The sequence below is a fragment of the Miscanthus floridulus genome, chromosome 10 (assembly GCF_019320115.1).
Source record: "Miscanthus floridulus cultivar M001 chromosome 10, ASM1932011v1, whole genome shotgun sequence".
In the NCBI taxonomy this organism is placed as follows: domain Eukaryota; kingdom Viridiplantae; phylum Streptophyta; class Magnoliopsida; order Poales; family Poaceae; genus Miscanthus; species Miscanthus floridulus.
Window position 1 is genome coordinate 75,513,163 of NC_089589.1, and position 18,246 is coordinate 75,531,408.

General features: G+C 42.1%; 1 pseudogene; it reads left to right on the forward strand.

The window, feature by feature from the left end:
- Positions 1–6,116: 6,116 nt before the first annotated feature.
- On the forward strand, positions 6,117–7,975 carry LOC136488882 (uncharacterized; annotated as a pseudogene).
- Positions 7,976–18,246: the final 10,271 nt, after the last annotated feature.

An 18,246-nucleotide genomic window follows, 5' to 3' on the forward strand; every position in this document is an offset into this window, starting at 1 on the left:
GGAGAATTGGCTACTCATGCAGACTTTCTACTACGGGTTGACCAATAGCACCCGTGAGACTATGGATGTTGCTGCTGGAGGTGCATTCCTGTCACTCACTAGACAAGCTGCAATAGCTCTTGTGGAGAAGATGGCCTCCAATCAAGGTTCGAATGAAGAACATGTTCAAACCCACAAGAAGAGTGGAGGTATGCATCAACTCAAGGAGGTAGACATGCTATCTGCCAAGATGGGCCTGCTGATGAGGAAGCTTGAAGATTGAGCCAATGAGAAGCAAGAAGTCATGCATATTCATGATTCTCGCATGACATGTGAAGTGTGTGGAAACATTGGGCATTCAGGAAATAGCTGTCCTGAAACCCAAGAGGATGTGAACTTTGTCAACAACAATAACTACTTTCGTCCTCAACAGAATCAAGGATGAAACCATCAACAGAGACCGAACTACCAAGGTAATTATCAAGGTAATAATTTTAATTATTTCAATCAACCACCCTTGAGAAAATTAATTGCTGGCCAATCCAAACTTATGGAGGAATTATCTATAAAGGTAGCTACCAATGATAAAATTCTAGAAAACATAAATAATAGAATGGATAGCTTTGCTTGTGCCATTAAAAATCAGCATTGCTTTAATAAAATGATAGAATCACAAATAGCTCAGCTAGCTGCTGCTGTTCCTCCGTTCGACAAAGGTAAGATTCCTAGACAACCGGAAGATCTAGAAACTGCAAATCTTGTCGATATTCATAATGCAGCATATTACTGTATATAACCATCGATGGGAAGGTGGATAGACTATACCTTGCTGGAAAAGAAGAGCGATCCAGGGAGACCTATCATCCCCATCGCCATTGGGCTTTTCAAGAAGTTGTCTGTGACTTTGGAGCAAGTGTCAGCATCATGCCTAAGGTAATTTATGATCAAATTAATTGAGATACTTTGTTGTACACAAATATGCGTTTGCAGCGTGCAGATCAGTCACTCTGTTACCTTAAGGGAGTTCTTGAAGATGCTATTATTCGAGTGGGACAATCATATATTCTCATAGATTTTGTGGTTTTGGAAACAAGTGGAGATGTATATGGACTTTTAGTAGCGCATATTTGCGTTGCAAAAGAGGGTGTCGTATTATAGTGATTAGGCACTTCTAATTACTCTTTACAGGCCTTGACTGGAACCCTTTGTGCTGGCTTGGTTGATGCCTATGATTTCCACCTCTTATTTATAGAGTCTGTCTACTGTACAACCATGTGTTTTATGTAATTTCAACACATGAATTTTTTTGCACCATAAGATTAAGATCCAACAGCTTCCACCATTCTTCTACCTCTAGCCTTCTTTTACCTTCAAACAATCACAAGATCACAGATCATAGATCACATATCACAGAAAACAATTTTTTCTATGCAATGACAAATTACACAGCCACTGTGACCGCCAGCCCGGCATAGACAAATCGACCAAATCAGGCTTCTCCACGTCCACAGCATCACAGAAAACAATGTTTAGGCCTCGCCCTGGATCGCATGTGGATGTGGCGGCTGTCCTTGATGGCCGCTGCGTGCGTGGATCTAGTACGGAGGGGAACCCATGGCATCTTCTCCCTCGGCGGCATCGTGTCAGCGCCGGAAGATACGGCGGACGGGTTTCCTGGCGGCTGCGTGCACAGATCCAAGATTGAGACACCGCCACAGTGTTCAGCCGAGGCGCTGGCTGCCTTCCCCATCGTCAACTGTATGCAAAAAATTCATGTGTTTTTTCTTGCTAAAACACACGTATGTTGTATAGCATTTCTGTATTTATATAGTTAAAAGTTGTATTCCTGATTTGTAAGTTTGAATTAGAAGTTGTAATAGCATACCTCCATGGAGTCCTAGTCTTAAGTTTGAATTAAACTTATCATCCGCGTTTGGACAACGGCACCATATGACATGGATTAATGTAACGACACACGCTGGGCCAACCCAAGCCAGGAACTGTTGCCGTGATTGGGTAGACAGATTGCAACATGATGGGGTCAACTCTCTGGTCTCCCCGTCAAAATAACCAATAGCGACTAAAAACATTGGACCGAGGGAGTAAACCGTTTGTGACCAAATTCCAAAAGGTACGCGTTCCTACTTTTTTTTATTACTGTACCTAACTGCTAGTATAATCCAAGAGGGCAGACTAGGGTCGTCAATTGATCATAGTTATCAGGAAAAGGCCAAGTAACCTAGCTAGGAACTGACAAATCAACGATCGAGACATCATGTGTTGAATCAACAATCACCAAGCACTTCCACGTCAAGTCTTGTGGAAAATATGGGTTCGACGCTACTGGCGGGAAAAAAAATTCCACTCGTATATGGTTGGTGAATTTTTTTTTTTGGAAATGGTACTGTAGCACTTTCGTTGGTATTTGGCAATTAGTGTCCAATCATAGTCTAATTAGGCTTAAAAGATTCATCTCGTGAATTTCGTCTAAACTGTGTAATTAGTTTTATTTTTTATTTATATTTAATGCTTCATACATGCGTCCAAAGATTCGATGTGATGCGAAATCTTAAAAAAATTTGTAAAATTTTAAAAACTAAACAGGCACGAAGCTGTGGTGGTAGTGTAGTGGCTGGTGCGAGGAGTGCTCTGCCTTGGCGCATCAGGGCATTAAGAAATTTCGCCGGTTGGGTCCACTTCCGCTGCCAAAAATAAGGGCAGGGCGTCCACAGCAGTAGTACCAAATAGACAGCTGACGTGGTGATTTGAGTGCATAAAGAAACAAAGAAAAAAAACGTCTGCGCATCACAGGGAAACAGAGCTGCATGTCAGAGACCCATGATTTCTTGGTGGCCGTGCGAGCTAGCTGCTTGTGCAGTCGCTAGCGAGTGAGTTTTTCGTCTTCTGTCTCTTGGTGGAACGTTGGGATGCTCTAAGTGCCTGTTTTCTCCATCTTTTCATGGCCGTTCTACTTCAAGTCCAAAATAGGTGAGAATACAAGTGTAAAAAGTTGACTTTTGCTGGACTTACCTGCACTTACGCTGGCTTATACGGTGGACGTAAATAGTACTTCCGTTATTTTTCTCATTGTATTATTTATTGGGAAAAAACAACTATGGTTAATTTAACATCACGTCTCTCACCTCAAATATGGAAATAAAACTGCAACACCCCACCAGCTAACTTCTCTATACAGGTTCTGTTTTGTACAAAGGATAATTGTTATCTACCTGAAAATGAATTAAAATTAGTCCCAACGCATTCAAACGTGAGGACTCATATGTTGGCAAATTTTTTAGGCAAATCATTTAACTAGTTGTTAGCCAACTCTAACTAATTTTTGTCCAACTAATAACTAGCCCTAGTTGATCCAATCAAGCCTACAGTACTAAAGAGTCATCATTTGTGCCCTTATAAGCTAGAGTAGCGTGTCCAAACACTGTGCGAAGTCTAATTCCAAAATGAACTAGAATACAAAGCGTTTTGATGATCCCCAACTCGACCTTTCGCATGTCGGTATAAGTTATGTGTTTGGACATAGTGCAGAGTCGACTAACCCTAAGACGAATTTTATCTTCAAACCTCGCCTGTCAATACGAGTTAGAGCAGCATATGTCACGATTCTCAAATAAATTGAAACACATGACATAGTTTCTAAATGCATTTTGAAGCCAAAAATAACCTTGGAAGTCCATTACAACCCGCGTCTATGTTTGCTACTACAAATACAAGTCTAAAAGCCAAACCCCATCTGGACCAGCATGGGCAAGTGAAAAACAAACAAAGGCTTCAGCCATTTAAAGCATTTAGCCATCATACATTGTCGTGGCCCAGGAGTAGGTCATCCAACGAGCCCATATAAATAGATTCTGTAAACCTGTGGTACGAGGTCCATCAGCAGAACTAGACGTTTGTTCCATTGGTTTTACTACAACGAGGCTGACGCGTATAATGAAAATTTCATCCCTTTGAGATAAATACAAAATTTCAGGAATTTTGAGAATATCAGATCAAATTTAAAAAGATTCAAATTGAGTTTAAATTTTTTTCCATAATATATCTCTAAAAATACTCTCCAAACCGCCACACATCATAATTGTGTATAACACCTAAGAAATAACACATAGAGTAGCGATAGTGCGATGGACTAATAATGATGAGGGCTTATTGGATACACACCATTGCAATTTTCACGATTTTGAATCACGCCACTACAATTCGTCTAATTGGGCTAGTGCCATTACAATTTCGCAAGAGTTTGAAATACGCCACTATCTACGGCTGATTTTTGCCACTTTTGCCATTACAATTTTCATGAGCTGTTGTATTTTCGTATTGCCACTTTTGCCCTTCATGCCACGCAAAAGGATAAGCCGCGACCGCCGACGCGCGACGCGTCTTTCTGTTCGCCGTCCCCGACTCTGCATTCCTCACTCCCTTCCCCAACCCAATCCCTAACCCTAGAACTCGAGAGCGACTGCGAGGCGGTTGGCAGCGGCGCCGGCAGCGGACCTGGTCTCTGGCGGAGGAGGAGTGGGGCTCCACAATCCATGAAGGTCGAGTGGGCTATGGCAGCGGACCAGTAGCGCGACGATGGTGCACGTTGCGACAACGGCGGCGGCGCCCGAGGTCGCCGATTGTTCGGCCACGGACGGCACCAGGTACGCTGTTTTGAAGTAGCACCCATACTAGCTGAGGATGGCGACGCGGGTGGAAGCACGGGCGGGCGGGCTGCCAGCGAGGGACGGCACAGCGCGATTCCACGTCCGTGCGAGTGAGCGGCGGCCAGACGCGGTGGGGTACGGGGAGGCGGGGCGCGCGCCGACGACGGGAGCGGCCGTGCGGGCGGGGAGCGCGCCGGTGACACAAGCGGCAGCGCGGGTGCAGGCACGGGCGGGCTGGTTGATTCCACGTCTGTCGAATAGGGGCTGCAGGTTGCGGTCCAGTTGCCTGACGGGTTGGGGGATTAGGAAGCAGGAGCGGATCTACCAATTGGGGCTGCTTGGCTTCTGTATTTTTTACGCAAGGGATTGTCTTCAGGCTTTGGCAGCGATTCTCCCTTTCCCTTTGCGTCAATTTAGTGATTCCAGGTTAAAAAAAATAGTGATTCCGAAATCTGAAGTTGATTCTCTTATAAGCTGATGTTTGGAAGAGCACTGCCGGGGTACATGGTTTACTTTTGAGTTTTATGAATTAAAAAATGATAAAAAATGGTGCTGTTTTTTTAGTTTCCTTTGGACAAATGTTACTTTTCTCGCTAGTATCTAAGATAGTGTTCTTACGTTCCTTATTTTTAGTGTTCCAATTCAGCCATGACTATTTTGTTATCCTTTGTTTTGTCCTAGGATGTTTTCGTGGGAACAGCCCCTGTGTGCGCTTCCAGATGACATAAATCCATCACTAAAGCATTCTACTTATACTGAAGTACTACTAGACCTTATCCTTCCTGATCTAGGAATGCAGCCTGGTCTAGAACCACTAGAACCTACTGATCCAGAACCACTAGAACCTACTGATCCAGAACCACAGCCTAATCCAACAATGCCTAACAAATCCCAATGTGTTGTCGAAGAAGAGCATGACATCTTTGATAATGAAGAAGAGTATGTTGGCATCAATGATGAGCATATGTACATTACAATTCCACCTGCACAACCATCTTTGAATGCATAAACAGATTCATCTATGCCTACTAATGCTGCCAATCAAATTGTTCCTGCTGAGGCAGAGGTTACTGATGCAGATCCTAATGAGATAAGGGTCTTACATGATCCTAAGAACCCAAGAATAGAGAAGGGTGCCTTATTTCCTGACATCATCACCTTCAGGAAAGCAGTGAGGCACTATGCAGTGAAGAAAGGTTTTGAGCTTGCTCCTGGCATCAAGACTGACCCTACCAGGTATATTGCAAGGTGTAAGCACCCTGGCTATCCTTGGCGCATTCATGCTTCAAGGATTCATGATCAGAAAACTATACATGTATAAACAATTCTGTATCCTTGTTATTAAATTCAGTTTGTTTTTTAATTAAATTCAGTTTGGTTGTGCATACTACTTATTCATGCTTGTCTTTTGTTCAGATTAAGACCCTACCTTTTGAACATGATTGTCCAACCACGAAGCTTGTTGTAAACAAAATGCCTTCTCAAGAATGGGTGTCAGATAGACTGAAAGAATGGTTGAAGAAGAATCCAAGCAAGCGTCCGAAGGCAGCCAAGGAGAAGGTTGAGGGAGATTATGGGATAAAGCTCAAGTATAGCAAGCTTTATTCAGGTGTGCAGCTAGCACTGCAACATATTCATGGTAAATATGAAGAGTCATTCAAATTGCTATTTAATTGGAAAGCTCAGATGGATATAACATGTCCAGGTAGCATTGTAGAGATAGATGTGGAGAAAGTAGGCAAGAAAATGAGGTTTAAGAGGATATTTGTAGCTCTCAAACCATGTGTGGATGGGTTTATAACTAGTTGTAGGCCATTCATTGGTGTAGATGCATCAAGTCTAAATGGTAAATACATAGGAAAGTTAACATCTGCTACAGGGGTTGATGGACATAACTGGTTATACTACATTGCTTATGCTATTTTTGATTGTGAAAATGAGGACAATTGGAAGTGGTTTATGCATCATTTGAGAAGGGTTGTTGGGAGCCCAAAAGGACTAGTGATTTGTACTGATGCATGTAAGAGCTTGGAGAAAGCAGTTGGTGCAGTGTTTCCTGAGGCTGAGTACAGGGAGTGCATGAGGCATTTATATTCCAACTTCATGAAGCATTACAAAGGAGATGTTTTCACAACTCATCTCTATCTAGCTGCTAGAAGCTACACTAAAGGGCTGTTCAAGTGGCACTTGAAGAAGATATATGAATTTGCTCCTAATGCAATCAAGTACTTGCAAGATCACCACAACCGAATCTGGTACAGGGCTGGTTTCTCCGAGGACAGCAAATGTGATTATCTGACAAATAATGTGTCAGAGAGCTTCAACGGTCAGGTGAGGGACATGAAAGGGCTGCTCATACATGAGTTAGTTGATGGGCTCAGGGAGATGATAATGGTGAAGAGGTATCTTAGGAGAAAGGTTGGTAGAGAATTGGGAGAAGGCATTTTGCCTAGTGTCATCAAGGAACTGAACCTAATTAGCAAACACTTGAAGGTCGTCAAAGTTGTAGTAAGTGATGAGGATTTTGCTGAGGCGACCTTGCTTGATGATTGGAACAACACCAAAAGGCATACAGTGGACCTAGTCAATCATTGTTGCGGCTGTAGGCAATGGCAGGTCACAGGAAAACCTTGTAGACATGCACTTGCTTGGATCTTGTCCAATAGAGGCTTGGAAATCAAGGATTTTGTGCATGAATACTACTCTGTGGCCAGGTTCAAAGCAGCATATGCAGATATAGTTCCACCCATGCCTGATAGGGCTGACTGGCCTGAGGTGGAGCTAGGATATAAACTGCACCCACCACTGCAGAAGAGGGTAGCAGGCAGACCTAGAGTGGTTAGGATCAGAGGGAGTATGGAAGAAAGGGCAAACAAAAAGAAAGTGAGATGCAAAAGGTGCAAAGGCTATGGGCACTTTGAGAAGACCTGCAAACTTGCTGAACCAACAGAAGATGATGATGGTGTTGATGAGGCAGCTACGCTTGCATCACTTAAAAGGTACATTTCTTATTCCTGATTTGCTTGTGAATGTAAATGGGCAAGGAATGTCTAAATGATAGCCATCTCATATAGGGTGAGGCAAGAAGATGAAGGACCGAGCAAGACACCAAAAAAAAGCAGAAGACAAGTGCAACCAAGCAAGCACCCAAGAAAAATCAGAAGACAAGTGCAACCAAGCAAGCGCCAAAGAAGAAGAAGACTCCTGTAAAGAAGAAGCTTCTGAAGGCTGCAACTACTCCTGAAGCAAGAGTGGTGAGAAGCCTCAACAGCTGGCTCGGCGTGGATTGGATGATGTGTTTTGTTGTGCATTTGCTGGTCTTAGTGACCTGAAGTGTTATCTATGGCTTTTGCTAGTCCAAGCGAACCAACATGTGCTTTGTAAGTGACCTGATGTGTTTGGGAACTATGCAACTAGAATGGTGTCCTCTGTATGGATGTTAAGTACAATGTTTGAGAACTATGGATGTGGACTGATGGAATGTTTCCATTTTTATTTCTGGAATGATGAAAATGCATGTTCTGGGAACTATGTGCTGTATGTGCATTACATGTTTCCATCTTTATTTCTAGAATGTAGCATGTGCGCTTGACATGTCACTACATGTTCTGGGAACTATGCGCCAAATGTGCATTGCATGTACTGAAGTTGATTCATAAATAAACTAAACAAAATGAGAGAATGGCAAACCCAAGTGCTTCACTTCAGATAACAGCCGGCGTCAGGACATTATCCTTTCGCGGGAGGGCAGAAAGGTCCATACGCAAATATGGTGGCCTCCTGTAGCCCTGACAGTGGGTCCAAGACGGCATGGAGTGTAGACAATGGCGTATTTCAAACTCTAGCAGAATTGTAATGGCGCCAGCCCAATTAGGCGAATTGTAGTGGTGTGTTTCAAAATCGTGAAAATTGCAATGGTGTGTATCCAATAAGCCCTGATGATAAATAAGCTGCCTAGCAAGTGGTGTCAAGCGTAGAAGTGGAAAATTTGAATGACTTCGATGAAATGTAGAGCTTTCGTGGGATTATGTGACAGAGAGCCATTTTATGACAATTTGGATTGGTGCAATTTGGAGATCAAGGATGAATTCAACCCATAAAAATTCGAATGATACAAAAAATTACCAAATCCAAGCAAAAAAGGCGATATATCAAAAGTTTCTAAGAAATTTCACACAAGCATATTACTGTTAGAGTTTTAGGGCTATGCCCCGGCCATTGCATTGTAACAAGGACCAACAAGTTTATAGCATCTAGGAATTAACCCAAAGTTAAAGCATAGAAATAGGCTCAAACTGAAACTTTGAAGGGGCAACACCCACAAGCACACCACTTATATCAACCAAACTCCTCTCTCATCTTTAAGAAGCTAACCCACTTTGATGCGGACACGACACCCATGCATATGACAATGTTTGGCGTATGGTATGGAGGGGTAGGAGGCTAGCAAGGGTGTCCAGGTCAAAAAGGAGGCCCGAGGCTAATTCGGTTCGAGTCCCCGAGGTGGAGGCCCAAAGCAACTCAAGTTCGAGCCCGTCTTGGAGTCCAGGAGCAGCACGTACTAAAAATGACGTCCAGGTCGCATACGGTGTCCGTTTTGGGCGTTCTTTATATGGATGGAAAGATAATTTCATGGAGCTTCCAATGGCACTAGTTCCACCTTAAATTTCGATCGGAGTCAACAGGAATCATCAAAACAAGTGGACATCCAACAGAAACCGGAGGCCCGGTCCAACATGATTTCGAGTCTGCCTCGGCCTCTGGGACCAGTCTGCCTTAAACTGGTCACCCAGGACGCATCCGAACTCCGTTTTCAATGATCCACATATGGTTGGAAAGCTAATTTGATAAGGAAGCCAATCCAAGTGGTCTCACATCAAAATCCCTTCAGAATCAATGGGAATCGTCGAAACAATTCAGCATCCAGAATCTACCAGGGCGCTGCGACACCGTCTTTTTGGTCCGTTGGACCGTGTATCGTGTTTGGGCCCATTAGGGGGCACGTCCATGGTAGGCGACAACCCTAAGACCTTTATAATCATATGCCGCCACCATCATTAGGTTTTGGGTTTTGCTTAGAATATTCTTTCAAGAACAGTTTCGCCGTTCATCGGTTTGTGAGACCCCAACTTCGTGAGATTAATCATTCATCTGCAATTTGTTTGTGTTCTTTCTTGTTCTTGCCTGTGTTCTTCGTTACACAGGCAGGGATTAGCCTTCTTGGCGAGGTCAACCTGGTCCGTGACTCGACTGATAACTAGAGGAGCTGTGGTGCTAAGATTGCAGGGTTTGATCTTTTTATCTGAAGCCGGATCGGTTTGTCATTCTCCGCCGCAACGATAGTTACCTCTAGCTGATGGAAGATCGGGAACCCTATCGCCATTAAGTGGTAATCAGAGCTAAGGAATACCGTTAGGTTCACATTTATTTCCTAGTTTTGAGTGTTTCGCATTCGTCCCATAGTCTAGTGCCATACTCATTTTTCCTGTCAGAACCTTCTGCACCATAGCCTTTGCATATTTCAGTTTCATAGTTCGTCGTGTTGAGTTTGTGTCCTAGTCGAGGTCTTGTTGCTGGTTAGGTCGTGTTAGAGTCCAGTTCGTGTGTTTTTCCCCATCGTTTCCATTAAACTCTTGCTATCGTGACCACTTTTGCGCACATTGTTCCCGTTTTGTCCTCTAATTCGAAGCCAATTCTTAAAACTGGTCTAGTTTTCGCATACGAACTCCGATTTCGACGTTCCATATATCAAAATCGATCAGAAAAAAATTTCAGATCCATTCATGCCCTGATATTGGGGTCGGAAATTTTTATTTTGGTCAAAAAGTGGTCACAAGATCCTCTTTTCGTGGTCACAAGGTTTTTGTCGATTTTGAGCACGTCTTCTGAAAATTCCACAGGCCACGTCTTTTACTTGTTTAGGCTCATATTTTCTATGGTTACTTATTTTGTGTTCCTAAGTGAATAAAAAATATCAAAAAATAAAAAGAAAAAGTTGAAATTTTCCAAAAAAACAACGACAGCCCAAAAAATAGAAAAAAGAGAGGGGTAAAAGAGGAACAATATCTAGAGGAGCACATAGAGAAGGCCAAAGTGAGCTGTGTTAGCGTGTGCTATCTGGTTCCTTGTTTTTGTTGCTCTTGCTATCCGCCATACTTATTTTTCACACCCCTGTCACCTTGCTATCGACCATATTTGTTTGTCACACACCTAGTACTTGGAATATTTTAGACCAGCAACGAGAATAAGTACTTTGGACTATAATTCAACATTACTTTCTGTTACTGACTTGTGTGCCAGATATACATATTATTCTTTGTGTTCCTTCTAAGCTCCACAAACTCTTCAGATTAGTACAGAGAAAGGGCCTTACAGTCTCGGTACCACTGCCTCACAGGTATCACGAACCAGCCACTGGTTGTACCGTCCACTGCTTGCGTTGGTAAGAACTTTGTAAGAGCTTGGTAAGACGCTTCCACTTGCTATGAAAAGTGACACCACTGCAACCATGTAGTCATTTGATAGGGATAATACTTTTGTGTTGTCTTTTGCTGTCTTCTAACAATGACAAGTTATTTGTATCCATCGACTTATTATGGTATAGGTGCTTATGAGTACATGGAGTGGGAAATTGTCATAGATAACAAATTTGCTACTTGCTTTATGTGTCTAGGGAGGAAGGTAAAAATGCAGCTAATGTTTTGCGACATTCTGCTTTATCTTGGTGGGAGTCTTTAGATCCTTCTGATAAACCTCAAACTTGGAATAATATGAAACTTCTTATGCGAGAAACCTTTATTAATCCACCTCCTGTTTTGACTTCATATGCTGAGGTGCACCATTTAGAGGAAGAGTCTGTTGTTATTCCTCTTGCTATGACTAACCTTCTATAGGATAATGTACATAAGCGAGAGGATGATATGGAAGAAAATAAGGAGCTCACAACCTCATATGCAAATTTAGAACCATCACTTCACAATGCACCTATTACACATGCTGAGAACACAGGTAATGCCCATGGTGCTACACTCATGGAAGGTGAAAATTGTCTTAATGTACTAAATTTTTCCACAAACTATGCTATCATAGCGCAATTGTTAGTGGAACCCTCTTTTGATTTATCTTTGTCCCATGATAATTTGCTTGATGTTCCTTGTGATAAAGATGAATTGGTTGATGATGCTTCAGTTTTACATGTTTTGGAACCAGCCACTTGTGCTAAAAATACACATCTTATTCATATTTCTACTAAAACTGATGAGCTCAAACTGTTGTCTTCTTTACATACTTTGGGTTACATTGAATTTGATGTTTTGTGTAACCTAGATTGTTTGGAGGAGAGCCTTTTTAAATATGCTGATTTGCCTTGGTTTTCTAAACACACATAACATATTATTGGCAAATATAGCAACAAAGGACAATATATGATACATCGAGTATACGTTCGTAGTAATATGAATTCTCCTTTGGTTGTACAAGACTATGATCATTTAGAGGGTATCCATAATAATACAAATATTTTCTCATGTTCCTCAAAGAAACAAGTTCACTTCCAAGAAGGGGAGCATTGTTGGTTGCTACCTATGTCTACTAGACCATCTATTCCTACATTGTCTTTGGTTAGTTCTAATCTTTTGCAGGATAGTGTTGACATACATCTTGTGCATTCGGATCATGGAGTCTACATGCTTGCTGAAATTTTTATGCGAGATGACATGCTAGAAACTTGGAAACATGGTCACGTTCCTTCTCACAATTATTTTAGTTCCCTTTGCCTTCACAAACCCATTCTCCTTTGTGTTGTGCAGGATCAGTTTCAAGCACAATCGATGCCGAGGATGACTTTTCGTCAAGAAGGAGAGGATGATGAGGACATGACACCCATGCATATGACCATGTTTGGCACTTGGTATGGAGGGGTAGGAGGCCAGCAAGGGTGTCCAAGTCAAGAAGAAGGCCCAAGGCTAATTCGGTTCGAGTCCCCAAGGTGGAGGCCCAAAGCAACTCAAGTTCGAGCCCGTCTCGGAGTCCAGGAGCAGCACGTACTAAAAATGACGCCCAGGTCGCATACAGTGTCCATTTTGGGCGTTCTTTATATGGATGGAAAGATAATTTCATGGAGCTTCCAATGGCACTAGTTCCACCTTAAAATTCTATTGGAGTCAACGGGAATCGTCAAAACAAATGGACGTCCAACAGAAACCGGAGGCCTGGTCCAACATGATTTCGAGTCTGTCTCGGCCTCCAGGACCAGTCTACCTTAAACTAGTCACCCAGGACGCATCTAGACTCCGTTTTCGATGATCCTCATATGGTTGGAAAGCTAATTTGATGAGGAAGACAATTCATGTGGTCTCACATCAAAATCCTTTCAGAATCAACAGTAATCGTCAAAACAAGTCAACATCTAGAATCTGCCAGGGTGCTGCGACACTATCTTTTGGTCCGTTGGACCGTGTATCGTGTTTGGGCCCATTAGGGGGCGTGTCCAGGGTAGGCGATGACCCTAAGACCTTTATAATCATACGCCGCCACCGTTATTAGGTTTGGAGTTTTGCTTAGATTATTCTATCAAGAACAGTTTCGCCGTTCATCGATTTGTGAGACCCCAACTTCGTGAGATTAATCATTCATCTGCAATTTGATTGCTTTCTTTCTTATTCTTGCTTGTGTTCTTCGTTGCGCAGACAGGGATTAGCCTTCTTGGTGAGGTCAACCGGATCCGTGTCTCGGTTGATAACTAGAGGAGTTGTGGTGCTAAGATTACAGGATTCGAACTTTCGATCTGAAGCCGGATCGGTGTCATTCTCCGCCACAACGATAGTTACCACCTCCTGATGGAAGATCAGGAACCCCATCGCCATTAAGTGGTAATCAGAGCTAAGGAATATGTTAGGTTCACATTTATTCCCTAGTTTTGAGTGTTTCGCATTCGTCCCATAGTCCAGTGCCATACTCATTTTTCATGTCCTAGAACATTCCGCGCCATAGCCTTTGCATATTTCAGTTTCAGAGTCTGTCGTGTTGAGTTTGTGTCCTGGTCGAGGTCTTGTTGCTGGTGAGGACATGTTAGAGTCCAGTTCATGTGTTTTTCCCCATCATTTCCATTAAATTCTTGCTGTCATGACCACTTTTGCGCACATTGTTCCCGTTTTGTCCTATAATTCGAAGCCAATTCTTAAAACTGGTCTAGTTTTCGCATACGAACTCTGGTTTTGACGTTCCATATATCAAAATCGATCAGAAAAAAATTTTGGATCCATCCATCCCCCAATATTGGGGTTGGAAATTTTTATTTTTGTCAAAAAGTGGTCACAAGATCCTCTTTTCGTGGTCACAGGGTTTTTATCGATTTTGAGCACGTCTTCTGAAAAATCCACAGGAAACGTCTTTCACTTGTTTAGGCTCATATTTTCTATGGTTACTTCTTTTGTGCTCCTAAGTGAATAAAAAATATCAAAAAAATAAAAATAAAAAGTTGAAATTTCTCAAAAAAACAACGACAGCCCAAAAAATAGAAAAAAGTGAGGGGCAAAAGAGGAACAATATCTAGAGGAGCACATAGAGAAGGCCAAAGTGAGCTGTGTTAGCGTGTGCTATCTGGTTCCTTGTTTTTGTTGCTCTTGCTATCCATCATACTTGTTTTTCACACCCCTGTCACCTTGCTATCCACCATATTTGTTTGTCACACACCTGTTACTTGGAACATTTTAGACCAGCAACGAGAATAAGTACTTTGGACTATAATTCAGCATTACTTTCTGTTACTGACTTATGTGCCAGATATACATATTATTCTTTGTGTTCCTTCCAAGCTCCATAAACTCTTTAGATCAGTACAGAGAAAGGGCCTTACAATCTCGGTACCATTGCCTCACAGGTATCACGAACCAGCCACTGGTTGTACCATCCACTGCTTGCGTTGGTAAGAACTTTGTAAGAGCTTGGTAAGACATTTCCACTTACTGTGAAAAGTGATACCACTGCAACCATGTAGTCATTTGATAGGGATAATACTTTTGTGTTGTCTTTTGCTATCTTCTAACAATGACAAGTTGTTTGTATCCATCGACTTATGATGATATAGGTGCTGATGAGTACATGGAGTGGGAAATTGCCATAGATAACATATTTGCTACTTGTTTTACGTGTCTAGGGAGGAAGGTAAAAAATGCAGCTAGTGTTTTGCGACATTCTGCTTTATCTTGGTGGGAGTCTTTAGATCCTTCTGATAAACCTCAAACTTGGAATGATATGAAACTTCTTATGCGAGAAACCTTTATTAATCCACCTCCTGTTTTGACTTCATATGCTGAGGTGCACCATTTAGAGGAAGTGTCTGTTGTTATTCCTCTTGATATGACTAACCTTCTGCAGAATAAAGTACATAAGCGAGAGGATGACATGGAAGAAAATGAGGAGCTCACAACCTCATATGCAAATTCAGAACCATCACTTCACAATGCACCTATTACACCTGCTGAGAACACAGGTAATGCCCATGGTGCTACACTCATGGAAGGTGAAAATTGTCTTAATGTACTAAATTTTTCCACAAATCATGCTATCATAGATCAATTTTTAGTGGAACCCTCTCTTGATTTATCTTTGTCCCATTATAATTTGCTTGATGTTCCTTGTGATAAAGATGAATTGGTTGATGATGCTTCAGTTTTACATGTTTTGGAACCAGCCACTTGTGCTAAAAATATACATGTTATTCATATTGCTACTAAAACTGATGAGCTCAAACTGTTGTCTTCTTTACATACTTTGGGTTACATTGAATTTGATGTTTTGTGTAATCTAGATTGTTTGGAGGAGAGCATTTTTAAATATGCTGATTTGCCTTGGTTTTCTAAACACACATAACATGTTATTGGCAAATATAGCAACAAAGGACAATATATGATACATCGAGTATACATTCGTAGTAATATGAATTCTCCTTTGGTTGTACAAGATTATGATCGTCTAGAGGGTAGCCATAATAATACAAATATTTTCTCATGTTCCTCAAAGAAATAAGTTCACTTCCAAGAAGGGGAGCATTGTTGGTTGCTACCTATGTCTACTAGACCATCTATTCCTACATTGTCTTTGATTAGTTCTAATCTTTTGCAGGATAGTGTTGACATACATCTTGTGCATTCGGATCATGGAGTCTACATGCTTGCTGAAAATTTTATGCAAGATGACATGCTAGAAACTTGGAAACATGGTCACATTCCTTCTCACAATTATTTCAGTTTCCTTTGCCTTCACAACCCTGTTCTCCTTTGTGTTGTGCAGGATAAGTTTTAAGCACAATCGACGCCGAGGACGGCTTTTCGTCAAGAAGGGGAGGATGATGAGGACATGACGCCCATGCATATGACCATGTTTGGCGCATGGTATGGAGGGGTAGGAGGCCAGCCAGGGTGTCCAAGTCAAGAAGGAGGCCCGAGGCTAATTCGGTTCGAGTCCCCGAGGTGGAGGCCCAAAGCAACTCAAGTTCGAGCGCGTCATGGAGTACAGGAGCAACACGTACTAAAAATGACGCCAAGGTCGTATATTGTGTTCGTTTTGGGCGTTCTTTATATGGATGGAAAGATAATTTCATGGAGCTTCCAATGGAACTAGTTCCACCTTAAAATACATTTGGAGTCAATAGGAATCGTCAAAACAAGTGGACATCCAACAGAAACCGGAGGCCTGGTCCAACATGATTTCGAGTCTGCCTCGGCCTCCAGGACCAATCTGCCTTAAACTGGTCACCCAGGACGCATCTAGACTCCGTTTTTGATGATCCACATATGGTTGGAAAGCTAATTTGATGAGAAGCCAATCCATGTGGTCTCACATCAAAATTCTTTCAGAATCAACAGTAATCGTCGAAACAAATCAGCATCTAGAATCTGCTAGGGTGCTGCGACACCGTCTTTTAGTCCGTTGGACCGTGTATTGTGTTTGGGCCCATTAGGGGGCACGTCTAGGGTAGGTGACGACCCTAAGACCTTGATAATCATACGCCGCCCTGTCATTAGGTTTGGGGTTTTGCTTAGATTATTCTATCAAGAACAGTTTCGTCGTTCATCGGTTTGTGAGACCCCAACTTTATGAGATTAATCATTCATCTGCAATTTGGTTGCTTTCATTCTTGTTCTTGCTTGTGTTCTTCATTGCGTAGGCAGGGATTAGCCTTCTTGGCGAGGTCAACCGGATCCATGTCTCGGTTGATAACCAGAGGAGTTGTGGTGCTAAGATTGCAGGGTTCGATCTTTCGATCTGAAGCCGGATTAGTGTGTCATTCTCTGCCACAACGATAGTTACCACCACCTGATGGAAGATCGGGAACCCCCGTCTCCATTACACTTCCCTTGCTGCAAAACATTCTCCATCGGCATGAAATCCACCAGGAGATCTTTTGCTTCAGCTAGAGCACCAGAAGTCCAGACCAGCGCCATGTGCCCATGTTGAACAAGTATTCATCACCCCTATCTTTCACTTGTTTCAGCCAATCCTTAGCAGTCTTGTGGCCAAAGCTTTTAGTGTCAACTATGTGGTATATATGGTACTCTACCCTCTTCTCTGGTGAACTAAGGGTAGTCCACCTTTGTAACATGCCAAGGATCATTGTCAGCAAGGACTGCTCATTATCCACTGAGAGCCCTGAATACATAAATTATTCCTTAATTTCCAAAGCCTCCACTGGGTTGCAGCACAGAAAACATACTCTACCACAAACTTCCTATTACTCAACCACATCTGGTCAATTGAAAGGAAATCTATATCTAAATTTATTCCTAGGATTTCAGAAACCCCGACACCACAACTACATGGCAACCACACAATCAAAAAAGAGATGACCAACATGTTCATTCTCCTCACAAAACAAACATAACATGTCATCTACTTTCCTACGCACACTAAGGTTGTCTCTAGTTAGTACCTTGCTTTTAGACAACAAACATAGGAAAAATTGCACTCTAGGTGGAATTTTAAGGTTCCACACATGAGGAACATGAACTGGCATAATACCTCTAAAATCGATGATTTTATAGAGGGCTGAGAGGAGTAAACTCCATTTGATGTAAACAACTAGATCAAGGAGTACTCATCAGCAGTGAACACAATGGTAGAAGCCAGCTGCACTACCTCTAACCAAAGGTTATTGAGCCAACTATCAACACCTCTTCTAAAGTTACACTTAAGGTTTGTACCATCCTAGAGAACAAAGATAGTCTTTGACTTCTCATCAACTAAAACATAAATCTCCCAAAACTAAATAGCTAGACTAGAAGGACCCAACCAATTGTCCTCCCAGAATTTAACTTTTTATCATTCCTTATCTTCCACTTGTAACCCATTTTTGTAGCAATAGCTGCCCAAATCATACCTTTGAAAAAGCTAGAAGTACCAGAGGTCCCACTATAGAAGATATTTGGGCTCTCAGTATTATATTTCTGATCAATCATTTGTTTCCACAACTTGTTACCATCTATATTGTATCTCCTAATCCAAGAAGCTAGGAGACAAACATTCAAGTCTCAAAAATTAGGAATGCCCAAACCCCCATACTCCTTCATCAAACTAATAGTTTCCCAATTGACTAGATGGAACT